General features: G+C 35.7%; 1 protein-coding gene across 4 annotated transcripts in view; it reads left to right on the top strand.

Moving 5' to 3' along the window:
• The window catches only part of LCOR (ligand dependent nuclear receptor corepressor), a gene marked incomplete at its 3' end in the record, with an annotated part of 135,034 nt that overhangs the window by 62,899 nt on the left and 48,805 nt on the right, over window positions 1–23,330 (top strand). For all 4 annotated transcript variants that reach the window (XM_080822497.1, XM_080822498.1, XM_080822500.1 and 1 more), the window contains exons 3-4: window positions 2,192–2,257; window positions 2,605–2,684. The remainder of the gene's footprint in view (window positions 1–2,191; window positions 2,258–2,604; window positions 2,685–23,330) is intronic.

Below are 23,330 nucleotides of genomic sequence, written 5' to 3'. Positions count from 1 at the left end.
TGGGGAGGAGAGGCCATAGTAAATCAGTGGGAAAAGTTCTGATTATAGTAGGCAGATAGTAAAAGGCACAGATAACTCTAATTTGGTTGAATGGGTAGCTTGATTTTGTTAATATCCTTGGAATAACTTTGATGGGAAGAAATTAAAGAGAGTTGAAAAACAATTGCTTCTTGACAACAAATGAAAAATCGAGAATCTAGAAAATAATGTAGAAAAATTAGCTCTAACTACAGTGTAGGTAATGCAAACTCTACAGATTACTCTATTGAAAACAGGGGTTTTAATACTGTGGATCCAAAAAAAAAATCCCTTACACTGCATTATTATTCTTAAATTTCAGTCTTTTTCATTTTTTTTTATGATCTTATTTCTAAGAAATCTCTACACCCAGCGAGAGCCTCAAGCCTACAAACCTGAGATCAAAAGTCTAGTGCTCCACTGACTGAGCTTTCCAGGCTCTCCTGTGTTATTTAATGAAATAAAATACTCTTTCTAAGGACCATCCTTCTACCCCTTTGTCTTCAGAACCCTTTTTGGTGATTGTGATAAAGAAATGCTAACTGTGTGTGTGGACTTCATGTATCCACCTGGGTATAGTATTTTAAATTAGTGGGTCTCCCTTTCTTTTGACAGTAAGAGTACTTTTTTTTTTAAATTTAAGTTTTATTCAGGTAACATACAGTCCAATATTGGTATCTGGAATAGAATTCAATGATTTATCACTTACATACAACACCCAGTGCTCATCACAAAATGTGCCCTCCTTATTAATACCCTTCACCCATCTTTCCCATCCCCCCACCCATATCACTCCATCAACCTTCCATTTGTTCTCTCTCTTTAAGATTTTCTTATGGTTTATTTCCCTCTCTCTTTTTCCCTCAGTCCTTCCCATATGTTCATCTGTTTTCTTAAATTCCACATGAGTGAGATCATATATTTGTCTTTCTCTGACTGACTTTTTTCACTTAGTGTAATGATATACTCTAGCTCCACCCACATCCTTGCAAATGGCAAGATTTCATTCTTTATGCCGGCTGAGTAATATTCCATTGTAACTTTTTGTTTTTAAATTATAAACCTGTAAGTGATAGTAGACTATGTGACAGAATACTTAGTGCCACAAAATACATAGTACATACTAGAAATTCAGTAACACTTTTTGTATTTTCTTAATTACAGTAGCATTTTTATGCATTTGAAAAGTACTATGTATACTGAATGTACAAGACATATTCTTTCTGAAGCTCATGCTTTAAGTTCATATGGATTCATGGACCCCTTGTAACTGTTTGAGCTCCCAGTGAGGTCCATAGTTTGGGAACCACTACTCTCAAACCATTATTTCTTTTATGTTATATAAAGGTACAGTCTGATTCCTTTCTTCTTTTCACTCCTTTTTCTCTTAATGAGCCATAGGAAACAGCAAGATGGCCGAGATTTTTAAATTGTTTTCATTGAGTTGATCAGCAGTATTTGAGGTAATAAATGAGAAAAGTTTTTATATACTGGTAAAAGATGATAAAAGGTGATAATATTTTAAATATTTATGTATAGGTATATATGAATTTTTTGTGTGTATAGCTAGTGGGTTCTACCTTCATAAAAGAACCAGCAAGTAGTTACTGTGGCAATGTGAAATAATTACAACGTCGTTTTTCTTTTAAAATACTATGTTGTGACCTTTTTCTTTAGTGATAAAGGTGTTCTCAGTGAGGATTTTGCTTCTTCAAAAACTGTTAGCTTGAAAAACCTATGACCTCAGTTGATATTCAGAAACATGCTATTTAGATTAATGTAGAATGCTGTGGAAATTTGAAACAATTTGACCTTTTATTGGGAAAGGTGCCTTTTTAAAAATGGAGTTTGGGCATTATGTAGGGAGGTATTGGGATTTTTGTAAAATGATAAGAGAACCCATGAATTTCCATTCATTCTTTGGTTATTTCTAGTGGTGTCTGTTTTGTATTGTTCTTGAATGTGCTTTGAATTTGTATTGAATGTTAATCATGGACAGAAATGCAAATGCTTCTTTTAAATTTGTCATTGACACTCTTTCCTCAGCATCCTTTCAATAACCTGGGGATCTCTGAGAACTGGCAGAATACGCTATCATTTTTTCAGCAACAGATTGATATTACATTACCATAGGGAGTATTTTTGTAATTTGGACTTTTTCTTATCCTTTCAGGGTTTGAAAGTATTCTTGAAGGGCTGTTTGGACCTGCATTATTAAAAGATCTCAGTTTATTTAAAGGTATTCAAATTCTTTTTTTTTTCTTTTGGTATTTCAAATTCTTCCTCATGACATATATGATATTTTTGTGATTTAAGCCTCCATCTCCTTTTTATTCAATTTTATGTGAGTTAAAGCTGTATCCTTGTAAGCATCTTTTTGTGTTGATAATGCAAATACATGTATTAATAAGATAACATATACTAGTGAGCAGTTATTAAGAATTTTAAGACAAGTAAGTAAGGAAACTGTCTACTACTTAGGGTTTTTGTTCTTGTTGTTAAAATAAATATTTTTTATATTCTCATTTGTTTCCTAAAAAATTCCTTTTCTTGACTGTTAATTTAGTATTCCAACTATTTTTGCAGACTGTGAACCTGAAAACATTTCCGATTGGACTTTTGATGAAAATTGTCTATTCTGTTGCTTGAGAAGAGATAAAGTAAAGGTAACCAAAAAACTTGTGGAACTTCCCTAGAGTGGTGTTTTATAGTTTTTATTTTTTCAAAATTTGATTACTTTGTTGGAAGATTTATAGGAAAAGGAAGACGTGATTCCATATTTATTTATAAAAGACTTGATAGTAACTCAGTTTTGGTATTTAGACTGTTTCTAGTATGTTGATTAGCCTATTGAGAAATCTGTATCCCAGCATGCATTGCTTTATTTGTATAGTTCACTAGGCAGAATAATTAGCTAGATCTCAAACTGTTGGATTATTTTAAATATGAAATACATGATAATTCAAGCAATGGGAGTCATTTGTACTAAAAGCAGTAACATGGATATGGGTCAAGTAGTTACAGTTCATGTAGCTTTGTGACAAACTATGGTTTATGCTTTAGTATAAGACGTTACTTTATACTATTTGAGCATGAATGCTGTTTAATTGTAAAAATCGGCTATACCTTTGGGTTTCTGTTTTTATTGCTCTGTGTTAAATATTAATGGAGTTTTGGTTTAGAAACATTTCAGTTGTTGGAAATATTTATTAATAATGGTTTCCTATCTTACATTTTTTTTTATGGTACTTCTGTTCCCTGTTTTGTTTTATTTTATTTTTTTTAAGTAGGCTCCACGTCTAGCGTGGATCCCAGTGGTGGGCTTGCACTCATAACCCTGAGATCAAAACCTGAGCTAATATCAAGAGTCAAATGCTTAACCGACTGAGCCACCCAGGTGCCTGTGTTCCCTGTTTTATTATTTTTTTTAATTTATTTGTCAGAGTGAGAACGAGAGGGAGCAGGGGTTTAGGGGTAGAGGGAGAAGCAGACTCCCCACTGAGCAGGGAGCCCAGTGTAGGATTCAGTTCAGTCCCGGGACCCTGGGATCATGACCTGAGCTGAAGGCAGACACTTAACCACCCAGGCACCCCCCTGTTCCACGTTTTAAAGCTTCGGAAATGTTTTTAATTCCTCACCCCGCCTCATACGCTTCTAACAGAATCATTGACCAGATTCCATAAATTCTTCCCTCATACGGAGTTTCATTCTTTTTTTTCCCACAGTCATTACTGTAGTTCATACTGTTAGCATTATTTCTAGACTACTGAAATAACATGATTGGTCTCTTTTAGTTTTCATCAGTCTTTTAAACACTACTGCAAGTTTAAACTCCTTCCCCCAGCCCTCATCCCTCAGATAGTGTGGAAACATTATCCCATGCTCCATTTCCAGTGACTTTTTTCATTGTATTCTGGATTCATTAGCCTAATGTTCTCTGCCTCAGTACTCTCCACAGGTCAGTCCACTTGTCTTTCTGCTGCTGCCCTCTTTTTAATGATACCCCACAAGTCTTCTGTACAGTTTTCTTTCAGATAAACTGGTGCAGTCGTTTGTAGTAAACAACATGCTTTTACTACTTAGACTGTAGCATTGCATACCAATTGTTCTTTATAGCTTAAATTCCTCTGCCCTTACTCTTAGCTTAAGCGTCCACCCTCCTATCCATATCAGTGGTATACTTCTGCTCTTACTGCTGTTTCAACCCTTCACACTGTTGTAGTATCTATAACAATTATTTGTCAATTAAAAGTCTGCCTTCTTTTGTTCCTCTTTTTCTGTGTTTGTGTCTTATGTTCTGAAGTACATTGTCAACCTCTGAACACTGAACCGTGTTGTATATTCTTTATTACCCCTCCTTGTAACCACTGTACCATTATTTACCATTGCTAGCAAGTTGCTTTAAAATCTGAAAGCCAATTTAAGAGCTTTTCAGTGTGGTTTCCTTTTCTAGCTTACTACATGAAAAGTTGTTATTTTAGCTATCCAGGATGGTCTGTTATCACTGAATTAATGTGAACAGTGTTTTGAAATTCAGTGTGATTTGAGAAAGACCATAACTTAAGTATCAGTGAAGTTGAAATTGATCACATTAAACTGTGTGTGTGTGTGCATGCATATGCATACATGTTGTGGCTATTGAACAAGTCATTTAAGAGGCATTTTGGTGGAATAGAAGGAGCAGCTATTAATTACCTTTTTTAGGGTAGGGTTGGTAAGAGAGCCCTTCTGTGTTCAGTAGTTGAGTACAGTATATTCTTGTAATATGATTGAGTTTTCCATTGCTATATGAGGTAAACTATTGTATGAATACTTTTAGAAGACAGAAATAGCAAGGCATGGAACCATGTAGCATTTAAAACAGCTGTTCTTATTATTTTTATTCCTCAATTTCTAGTTGCTTTTCGAATTAGAATATTTCCATTTGACAATTTAGCTAGTTCTCGGAAAGCTGATATTTTCCGTTAGACACTTCACTATTTATCTTTGGCATTTATTTTTTTCAGACACAGCCATAACATCTATAGCGGAAAATAGGAAAAGTAGAAAGCTTATTAGAATATGTAAATTGTCAACTATGTATCTCTAATTGTGTTAGACTTAAAGTGATTGAACTAAAACTTTTTGAAGGCACTTGGAGCATCTCATCTGAAAAGAACTAGAATGTGGAAGTAAATATATCCAGTGGGTTGAAGCTTGTGCTTTTTAAGGCTGGCTTTAAGAATCCAAGAGGAGGAAATCTCTGCAGAGTATGGTAATAGCCAATAGGTGGCAGCATAGAGCATAATAGTGGAATCTTGAGTTTGAAGGTGGCATGATGACATATCCAGATATTTGGAAAAGCTGTTAAGAAATATTGGTCTGATAGTTGAGAAAGAAATGGAGGTTATGCATGTTTTTTCTTTTGGACTTTTGAGTATATACTGGAGCTGTTAAAATGGATAGAGTAAATGCATACCATTTTTTATATTTACTTTATAAAATATATAGGTAAAAAATACAGAGTAATCTCTTTGGAAAATAGAACAGGGATTCACCTGGAGATAAGTAGAACAATTGTTCATCTACCCTTCAAGATTCTATAGTGGTTAGAAAATGAAATTTTTAAGGGATATGAAAGTAACATTTTTTGAATATCTACTATGTGCCAGTTACTTTTACTTGTTCCTATTTAAATCCTCACAAGAATTGTATAAAGTTGGTTAAGGGCATCCCAGTTTTAAAAATAAGAAATTTGAAGGATTTGAGAGACTATTATAGGCAATGTCATATGGCTTGAATTTGACCCATGTTTTTAGAATACATGCATTTTGATAACTAGGAACAGGGTCATTAACAGCAGGAATTAAACTAGAACTTGGAATGACTCAGTTTGAAAGAGAGAAGAGAAACAGAATGTAAATGGACATGAGTGTATTTGAAATAGCCAATCTCAGCTATGCCTGCGAATCTACTAGTGAGTACGTGCCTCACTGGCTGTTTTCTTTCTTTTCTGTTAGACACATACTGGGCACTCGGTAAAATATTTACTAAATGAGTAACTTTACTAAATAAGGTTTAATATACTTGAATTATATTAATAGCTAATTTTTGAGTGCTTACATGTGACAAGCATATACACACAGTTATCTGTTATATATGTACACACTCATCAGGCTTTTATACTTTTTTTAGCTTCTTTTAAAAAATAATTTTAGACTTATAAAAGTTGCAAAAACAGTAAAAAGAGCTAATGTATACCCTTTGCCCAAACTTTCCAAATGTTACCATCTTATATAAACACAGTACAGTTATAAAAATCAAGAAATTAACATTGATGCCATATTATTTAATCTGTAAACCTTTCACAGTTAGCCAATGATCTTAGTAACGTTATGTTTCTGGTCTAGGATCCAATCTAGGATCACACTTTGTATTTATTTGTCATGTATTCTTGGTCTCCTTTAGTTTGGAATAGTATTTTTTGCTTTGCCTTTCATAAATTTTGAAGAATACTGACTTTGGTTTATACAGTGTTGCCTCGATTTAGGTTTGTCTGATGATTTCTCATGATTGATTTTAGGTTATGCATTTTTGGCCAGAATTCCACAGAATAATGTATGATCCTTAGTGCACCCTATTGGGAAGCACCCGGTGATGTTTTCCTTGATCAGTTAGTTAAGGTGATGTCTGCCAGTTTTGTCTATTGTAAGGTTTTTATTTTTTTCCACTTTCAGACTTAATAGGTATCTTGTGGAGAGGTACTTTGAGATTTTGTAAATATCTTTTTCATCATACTAGTTTCTCATCATGTACTAATTCTGGCATCCATTGGTGAATGTTGCTTGAAAAATATACTACCTAGTGTTTACCAAATGATGATTTTCTATTATTCTGCTTCTATTAGTTGGAATTCTACTCTAAGGAAGACCTTTCCCTTCTCCTCTATGTTTATGTATTTATTTACCTATCAATATGGAATCATGGATTCTTACTCTATGGATTATAATTCATTACAATCATTTTTATAGTTCAGTGTCCTAGATTTGGCCATTAAGAGTTCTTTCAAGTTGGTTCCTTCTCCTTTTTTTAACATGTTTCTGTAATTTTTTTTAAAAATAGCACTTCTTTTCTCTTTTGGTACCAGAAAATATCCCAGACTTACCTTTGCTTTCTCTGTCTCAGCTCTGGATTTCCCCAAGGAACTTTAGTTTCTTCTATTTAGAAAATTGTATAAGAAAGCAAGGTCTAGGCACTAGGTATCTTTACTGGTACTAGAGGGTCATTACCTCTTGGTCTTCTCGGTTGCCTGAGCTAGGAAATACGTATTTTTACTTAAATATATGTACATATACATCTGTATTTCTGTATCTACTAAAAACCATCTTATGAGGCTTTTATTACTTGTGTTGATAGTATGAAGTCAGTTGAGTATTGTGAGAGGGGGTTGGAGAGATAAGAAGAATAAAACATTGCTTTCAGTACTTATTGTCCCTAAAAATGGACTAACTCTAAGTGATAAATAAATCTGTGGTATAGCTGTGCTTGTTTTGCTGAAGTAGAGTAGAGATAGCTCTTGTAGGGTAAAGAGCGTGGATATTTTACTAACTAGGGATAATGGGAGATAAGATGTTATACCAAAATCTTAAATAATTTTGCTCTAAGGAAATTTGTTACAAGACTGTTAGTAAGTTTAGTATTTGACTAGCATTTTAGGACAGTGTTTTAAGAAGGCAGATCTTGAGCTGCATTTTTGAAAAATACATAAGCAGAGGTGAGAGGGGCATGTCATAGGTGGAGCAGAACATTTATTTTTGGATTTAAACAGAGATAAGTTTAGAGCCAGATCACACAGATACCCTTCATTGCCCAGCTAGCTGAGGAATCACGTAATGATATTCTTTTCATATTTATCATTAGTCTGTCATGTTGCATTTACTCTGAACATTTTATAATTTCCTCTGGTTCATGAGTGTACATTAATTAGAAGTTTAGATACATCCTTTTAACATTTTACTTTTATTGCTCCTTTAGCACATTGAAAGTTTACAGTAAGAGCAAATGATGAATCTTCTTACGTTTTTTCATAGTATTCCACAACACGTATTTATGTCCAATATATTAGTTTGGGTATACTCATTGGTACTTGATATAACTTGTCTGTCATCTTGTCCCAGAGTACCACAGATCATTAAATATTCATAGTATGTACTATATGAAAGGAACATTGGGAAAAAAATATAGTGCATATCTATTAGGGATGAGAAAGAAACAAATATGAGAGGTTTAAAGGTTACTTATTTATGAGATTTAAATAGACACAGGGCAGAGTTAAATGGATACCACAAGTTAGTACATGATGAATTAATTGCTCCATTAACTCTGTGGGTTTAAATTTTGAGACTTAACCTTGTACTTCAGAGGCCTTTTATATAGATTATTTTAAAAGATTAAGAAAACCCAGTTGACTCAGTGTATCAGTGCTCAGTCCAGGATCCCATTAAATATCGAAGTGGGTTTTTTTGAACTCCTACTCATCTGTAGATTTTTCCCTAAAACAAAAGGCCTCAATAAACCAGTAGTCAGTGGTTATTTCTATTGTGTTAAATTTTATGTGGTCAGAGTGAACCAACAGACTAATCATTTGGCACATTTATTAAATGTCTGGATCTGTGGTAGGCCAGAGGGTATACCAAAGAAGTAAAACACTGATTCTTCCTTATGGACTGTTGGTGAGACCATGGATAACTAAACTAATGCAATTAAAGGAGACTTAAATTAGGGAGAGTTAAATAGGTAGGAAACATTGAGAGTAAAATCCCCTTCATTCTAGTATATAATATTCTAAAAGATAGTAATACAAGAAAATTTAAGTACTAAAACACTTGAGAAGGGGAAGTGGATGACACTTCATCAAGGAAGTAGAACACATCCTGAACCCTAAAAAGGCTCTGTGTTTAGAGTGATTGGTTTGGTAGTCATTTTTAGGTTGTAATGCAGAGGAATTTATAATGAGAAAATTAGAGAAAGCTCTTGTTATAAACAGCAAATGAGCCTGAATTAGGGTTGTTGCTGTGAAGATACGTAAGGAAGATGTGTATGTAAGGAATCTAGAATAAAGAAGTGTTGAAACTTAGTGATTACATGAGTTTATAAATAAGGGCGAGAGAAATGATACTGACATTAAGCTTTCCAAGCCAGGATGACTTAGCATGGTGAATTAATAGAAGTTGAGAACTGAGAAGGGGAAAGGTGTGGTGGCCAATTTTCATAGCGAGGATAATGAGGTTATTAGCAAAAGCAGTTTGTGGTGAAAGCAAACATTTAATTGGAAATGTCCAATAGACAAGGAGTTGAAATAAGAGGTCTGAGCTGAATACGTATTTGTAGGGTTTCTGAATACATGTGGTGATTGGAATACTTGAGCAGATCAATCTTTGATGAGGGATAAAATGCAAAATACTAAGAGCTGAAGACCTTCATTTTAGGAAGTAGAAGAATCAGATTGAAAGGAAGATAGAATCATAGAATGAATGAGTCGCCCATCTTGGATCAGATACCTCCCTAGCCCCTACTGTGTGATGAGTATGAGTTGTGTTTGTTGTACCAATATGGGCTCCTATGCAGTTTCCCCAAATGGGCCCTAAATGTGTTGACAGGGACCCCCAAACATACTACAGTGGGGTTTGAGAGAATAGCTTCTCAAGAATATTGGCTGTAGGAGCCACACTCTGTAAGTCTGACAGGGTTAATGAATAAGTGGATGTTGTGGGAGTTAAGAAATGGATAATAGTTTACAAGTTTGAAAAGTTGTCATTGACAGGAATGAGAGGAGAGAACAGGACCAGAGAAAGAATGGGCAGTTGGTTTAAGTAAAGGTTTTGTGGGGAGCAGAAGAAAACTTAACGTAATGTTTATACCCTTGGAAGAGAAGGATCTGGAATAAAGGAAGAGGTTAAGGTTATTAAAAGGTGGGAACAGTTGAAGAAGGCAAGATTGTAAGAAAACCAACAAAGGGATGCCTGGGTGGCTTAGTCAGTTAAGTGTCTGCCTTTGGTTCAGCTCATGATCCCAGGGTCCTTGAATCAAGTCCTGCATTGCACTCCTTGCTCATTGGAGAGCCCAGTCCTGCATTGCTCTCCTAGCTCAGTGGAGAGCCTGCTTCTCCCCCTGCCCCTTTGCTTGCTCGCTCTCTCTCTGACAAATAAATAAATAAAATCTTAAAAAAAAAAAAAAGAAAATTGACAAGTTAGTTACTGAATAATAATGGGAGATTCCTGTTGAAATAAGAATATAGTCAGTGTAATTATAGGAGTTAACAGTTGGCAGGAAATAAATGAGGCAAGAATACCTAAGTATAAGAACCCTGGCTAACTGACTTGCTCAGAGTGAGGTCAAAGAAAAGTGAGGAGTTCTCAGATATGAAGGTGATATTTAAAAAAACAATAAGGGAGAAATAGGCTTTAGTAACTGTATCCTCATTTGAATGGCTACTTGCAGTTTTCTAGTTACACGAGCAGAAAAAAAGATACTTTGGAAATTAGTAAAATTGCCTCTTTTGGCAGTGACTTTTTTTTAAACCATTTCGTCGTCGTTTTTTTTTTTTTTTTAATCGGAGATATAATTGACATATAACATTAGTTTCATATATATAACAATGATTCAGTATTTATATATATTGCAAAATGATCACCACACAGTTACATAGTTAACATCCATCACCACACATAGTTACAATTTTTGTCTTTTGATCAGAACTTTTAGGATTTACTCGTAGCAACTTGCAAATATGTAATACAGTATTATTAACTATAGTCACCATGCTGTACATTACCTTCACAGGATTTATAAATGTAATTGGAATTTTGTCCCTTTTCCCTTGTGTATAGATAAATAGACCATATTCTTTTTTCTTTTTTTTTTTTAAATAAAGATTTATTTATTTGAGAGAGAACTTGAGCATGGTGGGGAGGGGCAGAGGGAGAGGGTGAGAAAGTCTTAAGCGGACCCTGTGCTGAGCATGAATTCTGACATGGGGCTCAATCCCATGAGCCCAAGATCACTATCTGAACTGTTAACCAAGTGCTTAACCAAGTGCACCACCCAGACATCCCTAGACCGCATTTTCTTTATCAACCCAGGTTGACAGATGAAATGGATAAAGCAACCCAGGTTGCTTCCATATCATGGCTATTGTAAATAAAATGATGAACATAGGGGTGCATAAATCTTTTCAAGTTAGTTTTTTTATTTTCTTTGGATACATACCCAGAAGTGGAATTGCTGGATCATATAGTTCTATTTTTTTATTTTTGGGGGTATGTCCATACTGTTTTCCATAGCGGTTGTACCAGTTTACATTCCTACCAACAGTGCATAAGGATCCCCTTTTCTCCACATTCTCACCAACACTTGTTTCTTGCCTTTTTGATAATATTCTAGCAGGTGTGAGGTGATACCTCCTTGTAGTTGTGATTTGCATTTCCCTCATGGTTCATGATGTTTAGCATCTTTTCAGGTACCTGTTGTCCATCCGTATGTCGTGGAAGAAATGTCTTTTCAGATCCTCTGCCCATTTTTAATCGATTTCTTATCCGTTACAGATACGTGATTTGCAAATATTTTCTTCCATTCAGCCAGTTGCCTTTTTTCTTAGTTGATAGTTTCCTTTCTGAGCAGAAGCTTTATAGTTTGATGAAGCCTATTTGATACAGTTTTTATGTTTGTTTGGTTTTGTTTTGCTTTTGTTACCTTTGCTCTTGGTGTTAAATCCAAAAAATCATCCCAAAGACTGATGTCAAGGGACTTTACTGCCTGTATTTTCTTCTGGGAGTTATAGTTTCAGGACTTACGTACAAGTCTTTAATCTGTTTTGAGATTTGTATGTGTGGTGTAAGACAGTGGTCTAGTTTCATTTATTTGTAATGTGGGTTGTTCAGTCTTCCCAGCACCATTTATTGGAGTGACTGGCCTTTCCCTTTTGTACATTCTTGGCTTCTTTGTTGTAAATTAATTGCCTGTATATGCATGGGTTTATTTCTGGGCTTTCTGTCCTGTTCCACTGATCTGTGTGTCTGTTTTTATGCCAATACCATACTGTTTTGATTACTGTGCGTTTGTGATATCATTTGTAATCAGGAAGTGTGAGGTCTCCAGTTTTGTTCTCTTTCCCAGCAATGCATTTTTTTTTTTAAGATTTTTATTTATTTATTTATTTGACAGAGATCACAAGTAGGCAGAGAGGCAGGCAGAGAGAGAGGGGGAAGCAGACTCCCCGCTGAGCAGAGAGCCCAATGTGGGGCTCTATCCCAGGACCCTGGGATCATGACCTGAGCCGAAAGCTGAGGCTTTAACCCACTGAGCCACCCAGGCGCCCCCCAGCAATGCATTTTTAAGTAGGAAAGTACTAAATTACTAAATGAAGTCTAGATTTTTTTAAATCTTATTTTTGTCAGTGTCATTTACATTTTGTCAGTGTAAAAACACAGGTTTTTTTCAGGTATTTAAATAGATCTTGAGTTACTTTCCAACTCTAAAATATTATGATTCTCTGAAAAATCTATTTTTGAAATATTGCTTGAGGTTTGGTTTGGTTTTACTGAGGAGAAAATTCTTAAAATTTATCAAAGCCCCAGACAAGTTTAGAATGTTCCTGGTTTTGTAAAAATTTAGGTTAGAAAAAGTCATTTTAGATGGAGCTCCCCTCAGTGTTTCCTTTGAATGTCTTGTGCTGAGTCAGTTTTTCTTTCTGGCCGTTGGTGTAGGTGTATCTTCTTTTTTCCTTTCAATTCTTAGGAACTGGTATTTGCATATTAGGCTTTCTTTTTGTTTTTTTCACCTCTTAGAGCATATTTGTCCTGCTTCTCTCCCTCCCCCGCTTTTTGCAAGATTTTATTTATTTATTTATTCATTTATTTGAGAGAGAAAGCACATGAGCAAGTGAGGAGGGGAGGGGCAAAGGAGGAGGGAGAGAATCTGGAGTAGACTCTGTGCTGAGTGCAAAACCTGACACGCTTCCCCTATTCTTTATCAGATTTCTGTCCTTTGCATTTAGATTGTGCCTTTTGTATTTCTTTTTATTTTGTATTTTGCTAAAATGTACATTAATATAATGTTTACTGTCTTACCAATTTTTAAGTGTTCAGTTCAGTAGTGTTAAGTATATTCACAGGTTTTTTTTGCAGCAAAACACCAGAATTTGTTTGATCTTAACAATTGTAGCTATGTCCATTAAATAACTCCCCATTTCCCCTTCTCCCAGCCCCTGGCAATCGCTATTTACTTTTTGTGCCTGAGTTTGACTACTGCGGGTACCTCATAAGTGAAATAAAGAGATATTTGTCATTCCCTGACTGGCTTATTTATTTTACTTAGTATAATGTCTTCAAGGTTTTCTGTGTTGCAGCTTTTGTCAGAAATTCCTTCTTTTTAAAGGCAGTCTAATATCCTTTTGTATATATATACCACATTTTCTCTTCTCATCCAACAATGGACATGTAGGTTTGTTCCACCACTAGTAGACACTTGGATGCTTCCACCTTTTGTAAATAATGCCACTGTGAACATTAGTGTACAAATATTTCTTCAAGACTATGCTTTCAATTCTTTTGGGTATATACCAAAAGTGGAATTGCTGGATCATGTGGTAGTTCTCTTTTTAATTTTTTGAGGGACCACCAAACTCTTCTTCCACATTGGCTGCAACATCTTACATTCTTACCAAGAGTGCATAAAAATTCTAATGTAGGTGGCACCTGGGTGGCTCAGTGGGTTAAAGTCTCTGCCTTCAGCTCAGGTCATGATCCCAGGGTCCTGGGATCGAGCCCCGCATCGGGCTCTCTGCTCAGCAGGGAGCCTGCTTTCCTTCCTCTCTCTCTGCCTGCCTCTCTGCCTGCTTGTGATCTCTGTCTGTCAAATAAATAAATAAAATCTTAAAAAAAAAAATTCTCATGTATCCACATCCTAACACTGGTTATTTCCTGTTTATTTGTTGTTTTTTTATAGTAGCCATTCTAATGGATGTGAAGTGGTATCTCATTGTAGTTTTGATTTGCATTACCTTATGATCAGTAACATTGAGCATCTCTTCATGTGCTTGTTGGCCATTTATACATGTTCTTTGGAGAAATATCTATCAAGCCTTTTTTTGCCCATTTTAAAATCAAGTTGGGTTTTTGTTGTTGTTGAGTTGTAGGCGTTCTTTCTAAATATTAAGCCCTTATCAGAATTGATTTGCAAGTATTTTCTCCTGTTTTGTTGGTTACCTTTTTACACCCTTGATGCATGGAAGCTTTTCGAATTTGATGTCCAGTTTATCTATTTTTACCTTTTTTTGCCTGTTCTTCTGGTTTCATTTAAAAAATCATTACGAAATCCAGTGTTATGAAGCCTTTCCTCTGTATTTTCTTCTAAGGGTTTATAGTTTTTTAAGTCATTGATCCATTTCGAGTTAATATTTGTGTATGCTATAAGGGAAGAATTTACTTTCATGCTTTTGCATGTGTGTATCCCATTTTCCCTATACCATTTGTTGAATAGAAGAGTGTCTTTTTCTCCCACTAAGTGGCACTCTGTCGCTTATATCTGGGCACGCACTCTTTTTTTATTTTTTTTTTTAAGATTTTATCTATTTGAGAGAGCCCATGTGAGCGCAGGAGAGGGAGAAGCAGACTCTCCACTGAGCAGGGAGCCTGAAGCGGGGCTCAATCTCAGGACCCCGACATCGTGACCTGAGCCAGAGGCAGACATTTAACTGGCTATGCCACCCAGGCACCCTGGGCTCTCTCTTTTATTCCATTATTTTATGTGTCTGTCTTTATGCCAGTACCATACTCGTTTTTTGTTTTAGGGGTTTTTTTTTGTTGTTGTTTCTGTTTGTCAAAGAACACACAAGCAGGGGGAGTGGCAGGCCAAGGGAGAAGCAGGCTCCCCACCAAGCAAGGAGCCCTACATGGGACTCAGTCCCAGGACTCTGGGATCATGACCTTAGCCAAACACATACACTTAAGCAACTGAGCCACCTAGGCGTCCTAGTACCATATTGGGGTTTTTTTGTTGTTGTTTTTGTTTACTTTATTTTATTTTATTTATTTATTTGACAGACAGAGATCACAAGCAGGCAGAGAGGCAGGCAGAGAGAGAGGAGGAAGGAGGCCCCCCGCTGAGCAGAGAGCCCAATGCGGGGCTTGATCCCAGGATCCTGAGACCATGACCTGAGCCGAAGGCAGAGGCTTAACCCACTGAGCCACCCAGGCGCCCCCCATATTGTTTTGATTACTGTAGCTTTATATTAGGTTTTGAAATTAGGAAGTGTGATACCTCCAACTTTCTTCTTTTTCAAGATTGTTTTGGCTCTTTGGGGTCCCTTGAGTTTCCATAGGAATTTTAGGATGGATTTTTGTATTTCTGCAAAAAAAATGCCTTTGGGATTTTGATAATGGTTATGTTTTAAATCTATAGATAGTTTGGGTAGTATTGACATCTTAACAATATTAGTCTGCTTTTTTCTTTCAAAAAAAATTGTTTTTAAAGATTTTATTTATTTATTTGACAGAGAGAGAGATATCACAAGCAGGCAGAAAAGCAGGCAGAGAGAGAGGGGGAAACAGTCTCCCTGCTGAGCAGAGAGCCCGATGCGGGGCTCCATCCCAGGACCCTGAGATCATGACCTGAGCCGAAGGCAGAGGCTTAACCCACTGAGCCACACAGGCGCCCCTCTTTCAAAAAATGTTGTCAGTTCCTTATTTATAAAGTTAAAATCAGTAGCTATGTATTTTATTTTTATTATGCCAAAAGTTCCAGCTGCTGTCGTTGAAATAAAGGTACTGTTAATGATTAAAAAGTAGTCTTAACTTCAGATTCTATTTTCAAGAAATTTATAGTCTAGTGGAGGTGGTGAGGTAAGAAATATATACACACACAAAAATAATTGTTTTTTAAAGATTTTTATTTGTCAGAAAGAGAGAGAGTGTGCACAATCAGGGAGAGTGGCAGACAGAGGGAGAAGAAGGCCCTGCTGAGCAAGGAGCCAGTTGCGGAACTCAGTCTCAGGGTCCTGGGATCATGACCTGGGCCGAAGGCAGATGCTTAACCAACTGAGCCACTTAGGTGTCCCCACACATAAGTAATTATAATACAGGTTATAAAACTAGTACTGTCAGAGTAGTATAGATAATGTGCTGTAAGAATTCAGAAAAAGGCAAAATTACCCTTACCTAGGCTTTTATATTACTGCCCCAAATACTCAGTTGGATATCCTTCTGTTTATAATGGTCTTGGGCATCTAGGGACATCCATAGTCATAATGGAGAACAGATTGAAATTCAGAAGTTTTCTGATTGAATTGTGGGTGAGAATGGGGTTAGTATAAACTTTCAATTTTCAGCCAATGGAAGGATGTAAGAAACCTTTGGTATTGACTGTGGATGTGGTTTGCATTTGTCTTTTAATATTTTTAATGACTGTACAGGTATAAGGGAAGGAAAGCTATAACTGCAAATGCTGACTATAGATACTGGTGAATTAAGTGTAGTGGTAATAATAGTCATTTGCCACTTATATTTTAGGCTTAATTTCCATGAAAATTAGTAACAATTAGATATACGGATAAGAATCATTCATGGTAGGTTTGTTGTATATTTTGAATACCATATTTAATTCCTGATATGTAGTCAAACTTCAGACTTTGTTTTTTCCTATTCTTTAGCTTGATGGTTTGCTTAACAAAATTGACATATAGAAAGAATTGTATTAAGCACAGCATTTTTTATTTTATTAGTGTAAAAAGCAGTAATTTACATGAAGCAAGGTTTCTTTTTAGATAACTGACCTTAAAGAGTATGAGCATTTAAAATGGTGGAGCCATTTTCCTTAAGACTTGCTGGCATTTAAAATAATAAGATGTAGGAGAGTGGCATTTAAATCAGTGAGTTGCATCTTGTCAGCTCTTTTTAGTTCATTGCTTGAAATGTCAGTAAGCCATAGGTAGCAGACATGGCTGCAGCTACAGGCCCATGATCTACTAGGGTGAGCTTGCTAACATAATTATTACAAAACTTTGCATGCATGCACATGCTTCTAATGCCTAGGTTTTTTATACCATATTGTATGATTTTTTAAAAAATCATTTAAATTTGGAGAACACCTGTACAGAGCAAGGAATGGTCTTGAATTTAGATAGGGATGGTCCTAAAATGTTACCCCCTCAGTTTTGTATCAGTATTCCTGAACTCTAGGCTATCCTATCTTTCCCAAGTGAAATTTGTCATTATTTATTCAGTTTCCTTTCCTGAAGTGTTATCTCTCATAAAGAAAATCAGCAACCACGTAAGTGTCCTTCCTCATTCTTACCCTCCAAAATACCAAAACTTGTAAGGTAACAAATGTTAGAGTTATGAAACAAACTTAAGGAAATGTTAATCTTTATATTTTGTTTAAAGTTTAATTTTATTAACTATTGCCCTAAGAACGAACTTCCATGCTGACATACTTTTGTTCCTTTATTTATTTGGTAATATCCTTGCTATTTCAGGGACTAGTGGAACTACTTTTGTTATAGTTTTTGGAGAAATCTAATAATTGGGTCAGGGGTCAGCAAACTATGGTATGTCTCCAAGTCCAGCCCATAGCCTGTTTTTGTAATAACCACAGGCTAAAGAGTTGTTTTATTTTAAAAAAGGGTGGGGGAGATGCAATAGAGACTGTATATGTCCTTCAAATTTTAAAATATTTACTATGTGGCCCTTGGTAGCAAATGTCTTCCTTTCTTTTGAATGTCTTCTTCAGGTTGTTGAGATATTAAGAGAAGCCTGAAAGCTGTTAACTTCCATATCTTATTATTCTCTTTGCTTTTCTTCTGTTTATTGGAGCAGCTCGTAACATAAGCAAATACAATTTAATGGCGAGAGAACTGGGCTTATGAAGGAGAGGATGGGAGAGACAAGGGAGACCTTGGCTTATGGAAGAGAAATATGGCTTAGCATTTGTCCACCTTACCTTTTTTACCTTTTTCCTTTGAAATCACTTCACTTTTTAAAAATTTTTTATTAAGTAGGCTCCACGCCCAGTGTGGAGCCCAGTGTGGGTTGAACGCATGATCCTGAGGTGAGATCAAGAGTTGGATGCTTAACTAGCTGAGCTATCCAGGTGCCCCAGAAATAATTTCACATTTATTGAAAAGTTGTAAGAATAGTATAAAAACTTTTTTTTAAAGATTTTATTTATTTGAGGGAAAGTGAGAGAGAAGGCACAAACAGTGGGAGGGGTGGCAAGAGGGAGGGAGAAGCATACTCCCTCCCTGACTAGTTGGACCCTAGGATCATGACCTGAGCCAAAGCCGGACGCTTAACCAACTGAGCCACCTGAGTGCCCCAAGAATAGTATAAAAACTTTTAAGTACCCTTCATCTAGATTTACCAGTTGTTAACCTTTTGCCACATTTGCCTTAATATTCATTTTCAGTCTTTCTCTCTGAATTAATACATAAAACATTTTCCTGAACCATATCAGAAGTTACAGACCTCATACTCCTCATACCTGTCTCTTCCTCCATATTTCCTTATACACTTCCCTATTTCCTAAGAATAAGGGTATCCACCTACTAAACTACACAGTACATTTACCAAAAATCAGTCAAGTTAACTTTAATACAGTATTTAATCTGTGACTCATTGAAATTTTACCAATTGTCCCAGTGAGTTTATAGTTTCAAAATTAATTCAAAATTCAATTTAGGATCACTAATTGAATTTGATTTTCTATTCTTCAGTCTCCTTTAATCTAGAATGGTTCTTCAGACTGATTTATTATTTATTTTAATTTTTTAAAATTCAGTTTAGTTAACATATACTGTTAGTTTCAGGGGGAGAATTTGGTGATTCATCAGTTGCATAGAACACCCAATACTCATTACATCAAGTGCCCTCCTTAATGCCCATTACCCAGTTACCCCACCCCACCACCCCTATCCCCTCCAGCAAACCTTAGTTTGTTTCCTGTAGTTAAGAATCTCTTATGGTTTGTCTCCTTTACTGTTTTCCTCTTATTTTATTTTTCCAGATTTACTTTTTTTTTCAGATTTACTTATTTTTTTTTAAAGATTTTATTTATTTATTTGACAGAGATCACAAGTAGGCAGAGAGGCAGGCAGAGAGAGAGACAGAGAGCGAGGAGGAAGCAGGCTCCCTGCTGAGCAGAGAGCCCGATGTAGGGCTCGATCCCAGGATCCTGAGATCATGACCTGAGCCGAAGGCAGAGGCTTAACCCACTGAGCCACCCAGGCACCCCAGATTTACTTATTTTTAATGACACTGACATATTGGAAGAGTACAGGTCATTTGTTCTGTGGAATATCTTTCAGTTTAGGTTTTGTGATGTTTCTTCATGATTAAATTCATGTGATGATCTTAAAGCAGGGTATTAAATAAGGGCTGTTGTATCCTTGTCAGTGTATCACATCATGAAGCACACAATGTTAGTTTATTTTTTCAATTTATTTTTTAAGATTTTAATTATTTATTTGACAGAGAGAGACAAAGCGAGAGAGGAACACAAGCAGGGGGAGTGGGTGAGAGAAATGCAGGCTTCCCTCTGAGCGGGGAGCCCTATGTGGGGCTCCATCTCATGACCCTGAGATCATGACCTGAGCCAAAGCCAAATGCTTAACGACTGAGCCTCCCAGCGCCCCACAATGTTAGTTTATTTAAAGATTTTATTTATTTATTTACAGACAGATCACAAGTAGGCAGAGAGACAGGCAGAGAGAGAGGGAGAAGCAGGTTCCCCACTGAGCAGAGAGGCCCATGCGGGGCTCGATCCCAGGACCCTGAGATCATAACCTGAGCCGAAGGCAGAAGCTTTAACCCACTAAGCCACCCAGACGCCCCACAATGTTAGTTTGGTAGGTGGTGTTTACTTTGATCATTTGACAGGGTTGATGTTTACTAGGTTTCTCCACTAGGTTCTTTTTCTTCCTTGTAATTAATATAAATTGTGAAGAGATACTTCGAGACTATGTAAATTATCTCCTCTTTACTAAACTTTCATCCACTTTAGTTTTGGTATTGGTAGTAATTTCTTGCTGGAATCAGTCATTTTTCTGATGGCTTGAAAATTGTTATTTTTCTATTATTACTCTACATTTTTTCATTCTCTTTAGGCTGTGAAGAAGAGCTTTCCCATTCCCTCTGTCAGTTTGAAGTCAAAATTCCCAGATTTGATTAGTGGGAGCCCCTTCAAGCCCACCTACTGTGTCCTTCTGACATGTCCCCATAATTTTTTGAGCTTTAATACTTTCTGGTACAGCAAGATAGTCTACGTTCATCTTGTCGTTTCCCTGCTCCAGTATTGGGGTTTTTTTGGTTGGAGGGGGGGTTCTGGTTTTTTTGGCGATGCACATATCCCCTTTTTTGGGGAGTTTAGCCAAACTCCTCAAAAGTTTGGCCAGTCTGCGTACAATCTCCTTATCAGAGACCAGCCTTTGGGCAAGACTCAGCCTCCTTATCCTGCTTTATATCTTAAGATACAGCAAAAATAGTGAAAAGCCAACAGTTCATGGTGGCTGACAGTATATCCAGATTACTATGCAAAAAGTAGATGGCAAGTAAAAAATACTGTTTTTCAACCTAAAGATATGCTTGCTTGAGAAGGATGTTTATATGAGGTTTTGAAAATAAGTGTCACATTTCTTCATGACTCTAAAAATGTCAGTAAGCATCATTTGTTTGATTTCAAGTGCCAGAAATCAGTGGTATGTTCAGTGTCTTGTATCTTTAATACCGTAAACCTGTTTTTAATGATTTTTATGAGGTAATATTCATATAGTAAAATTAATCCATTTAAGATTTCAGATTAATAGATTTTGGTAAATGTATACAGTTATATAACTACCAGCACAGTCAAGATCAAGACATTTCCCTCACCCTGAAAAGCTTTCTCATGTCCCTTTGTAGTCAGTCCCTTTCCTGGACACTCCAGCTCAGTCACTCAAGTTTTACCTTTTCTAGATAGAATTTTATATAATAGGAGTCATACAGTATGTTGTCTTTTTTGTTTGACTGCTTTCATTTCGTATAATTTTTTGATATATTTTTATATATACTCTTATTCCTTTTTATTGCTGAGTGGGTCTCCATAGCATATATCTGCAACTGTTTGTTTATCCCTTTACCTTTTTATGGACTTCTGAATTGTTTCCAGATGTTGGCTGTTAGACTTACGTATAAGCCTTTGGATATATATTTTCATCTGACTTGGATAAATACCTAGAATCGGAATTACCTTGGTAGTATTCTAATTGTATATTTAACCTTATACTACCATATGGTTCACCAAATTAATTCAACGATTTTGTGATTCCATCAGCAATGTATGAGAGTTCTTATGTTCCCCATTTTGCCAACATTTGATATTGTTAGTCTATTTTAACTTTAAACATTCTGGTGGGTTTGTAATGGTGTCTCACTGTGATTTTAATTTTCATTTCCTTGATTAGTGACATTGGACGTCTTTATACACACCATATGTGGAACATTGGTTTGAATCTTTTGTCCATTTTTCAAAAACTTACTAAATGGTAATAGTCCTTTCTACATTCTATATAAGACTTTTTGTCATTTTTTTCTTTTAAAATTCATGTTCTTTATGTCCTGTTCAAGAAAATCTCATGCTTGTTTTTAGAAGCTTGTTAGTGGTGACTCTTATATTTTGCTGTCGGATCCATTTCTAGTTAATTTTTCTGTGTGGTGTGACTTAATTTAAATGTTGAGGTTTATTATTTTTTGTGAGATAATCCAGTTGTTCTGACACCATTTGTTGGGAAGACATTCTTTCCCCCTATTAAATTCCTTGGTACTTTTGTTGTGTCAGTTGACAATATATCTGTGGGTATGTTTCTGGGCTCTGTTATTTGCCGTAGAATTATAGGTCTTTTTATACCAATACCGCAGTGTCTTGATTAGTGTATCTTTATGTCTGAAAATCAAATAGTACAAGTTCTCCAGCTTTGTTTTTCTTTCTCAGGCTTGTTCTGCTAATCTAGGTCTTTCTACATAAATTTTAGAATCAATATATCAGTTTTTGAAAAAGCCTTTAGAAATTTGGTTAGGATTGCATTGAATCTGTAGAGCAATTTTGAGAAAATTACCATATTAGCAACATTGAGTCTTCCAAGTTTATGATCATAGTTTATATCATCTTTGTATCTTCTTTAATTTCCCTCAGAAGTGTTTTATAGTGTTGCTTCCCTTTAGCCTGAAGAATTTCCTTTGAGCATTTCTAGTAGTACAAAGAGATAGCAACTCTTAAGTTGTAGGGAAAAGTATAAACTTTTTTGAAAACATCTTTTGGGTATTTGTTTCATTGCCATTCCCAAAAAAGGTAGTAAAAGATAATAAAAAAGTATATTGTATGGATTGTGTAGGTGGAGATAATGAAAAACTTAATAAAGAACTTGAGGTCTTTTCTATTGAAGATCCCAGTCCATTGGGTATTAAGTCTCCTTTTTGTGCTTTGGGTGGTGGATCATCATACCACACAGTGTTGGCTTCTATACCTCTCTATTCCTCTGCCTCTCCTTATCACCTTCACAGCTCCCTTAAAAGAAATTACCTTAAAAGGACATTGGAAAATTGACACAAACTTGTGAGGTTGCCAGAAAACATAGCAATTGAAAATAGATGACCAGACTTTCCCTGAAAGCTGCATACAGAATTAACTTTTATACACACACACACATTTTTCTTCATTTATGGCAGCACTAGCAGTTAGAAAAGAAAGGAAACATCCTTTTCATAATGACAGTAAAAATGTAAAATAATAAATATGTGGGAACTGTGTCAATAAACAACAAAATTTTAATTGAGATCCAATAAAACCCACTTGGATAAATGTAAAGCAGCTCCTAAAAGAGAAGACTGAATATTTTTAAGGGTGTTAAATTATTCCTGAAATACTTCCTAAGTATTATGCTATTCATATCAAAACCACAGTGTCTTCTTTGGGGAGCTGGTGGTAGTGGGAAAAGAGTTGACTAAGTTATTTTAAATATAATCTGAAAAAATAAAGCTAGGCCAAGACATTTTGGAAAATATGAATAACGAGTAGGGATTTGCCTTCCCAAATACTAAGACTTACTATAAATACATAATAATTTTTAAAATGTGATAGTGATGATGCTTTTTTTAGTTCTTTATTAAGGAGAGAGCTTTTAAAAAACATGATTACTCCCTACTGGAGAGCTACAGAATCAAACACTTTGACAATATGTTCTAGGCCTATATGCTTTTAAGAAGCTCACAGTAGGAAAAAAAAGGAACAGCATCTCAGAGCAGATTCTG

The sequence above is a fragment of the Martes martes genome, assembly GCF_963455335.1.
Source record: "Martes martes genome assembly, chromosome: 14".
NCBI lineage: Eukaryota > Metazoa > Chordata > Mammalia > Carnivora > Mustelidae > Martes > Martes martes.
This window is presented reverse-complemented; position numbering and strand designations above follow the sequence as displayed.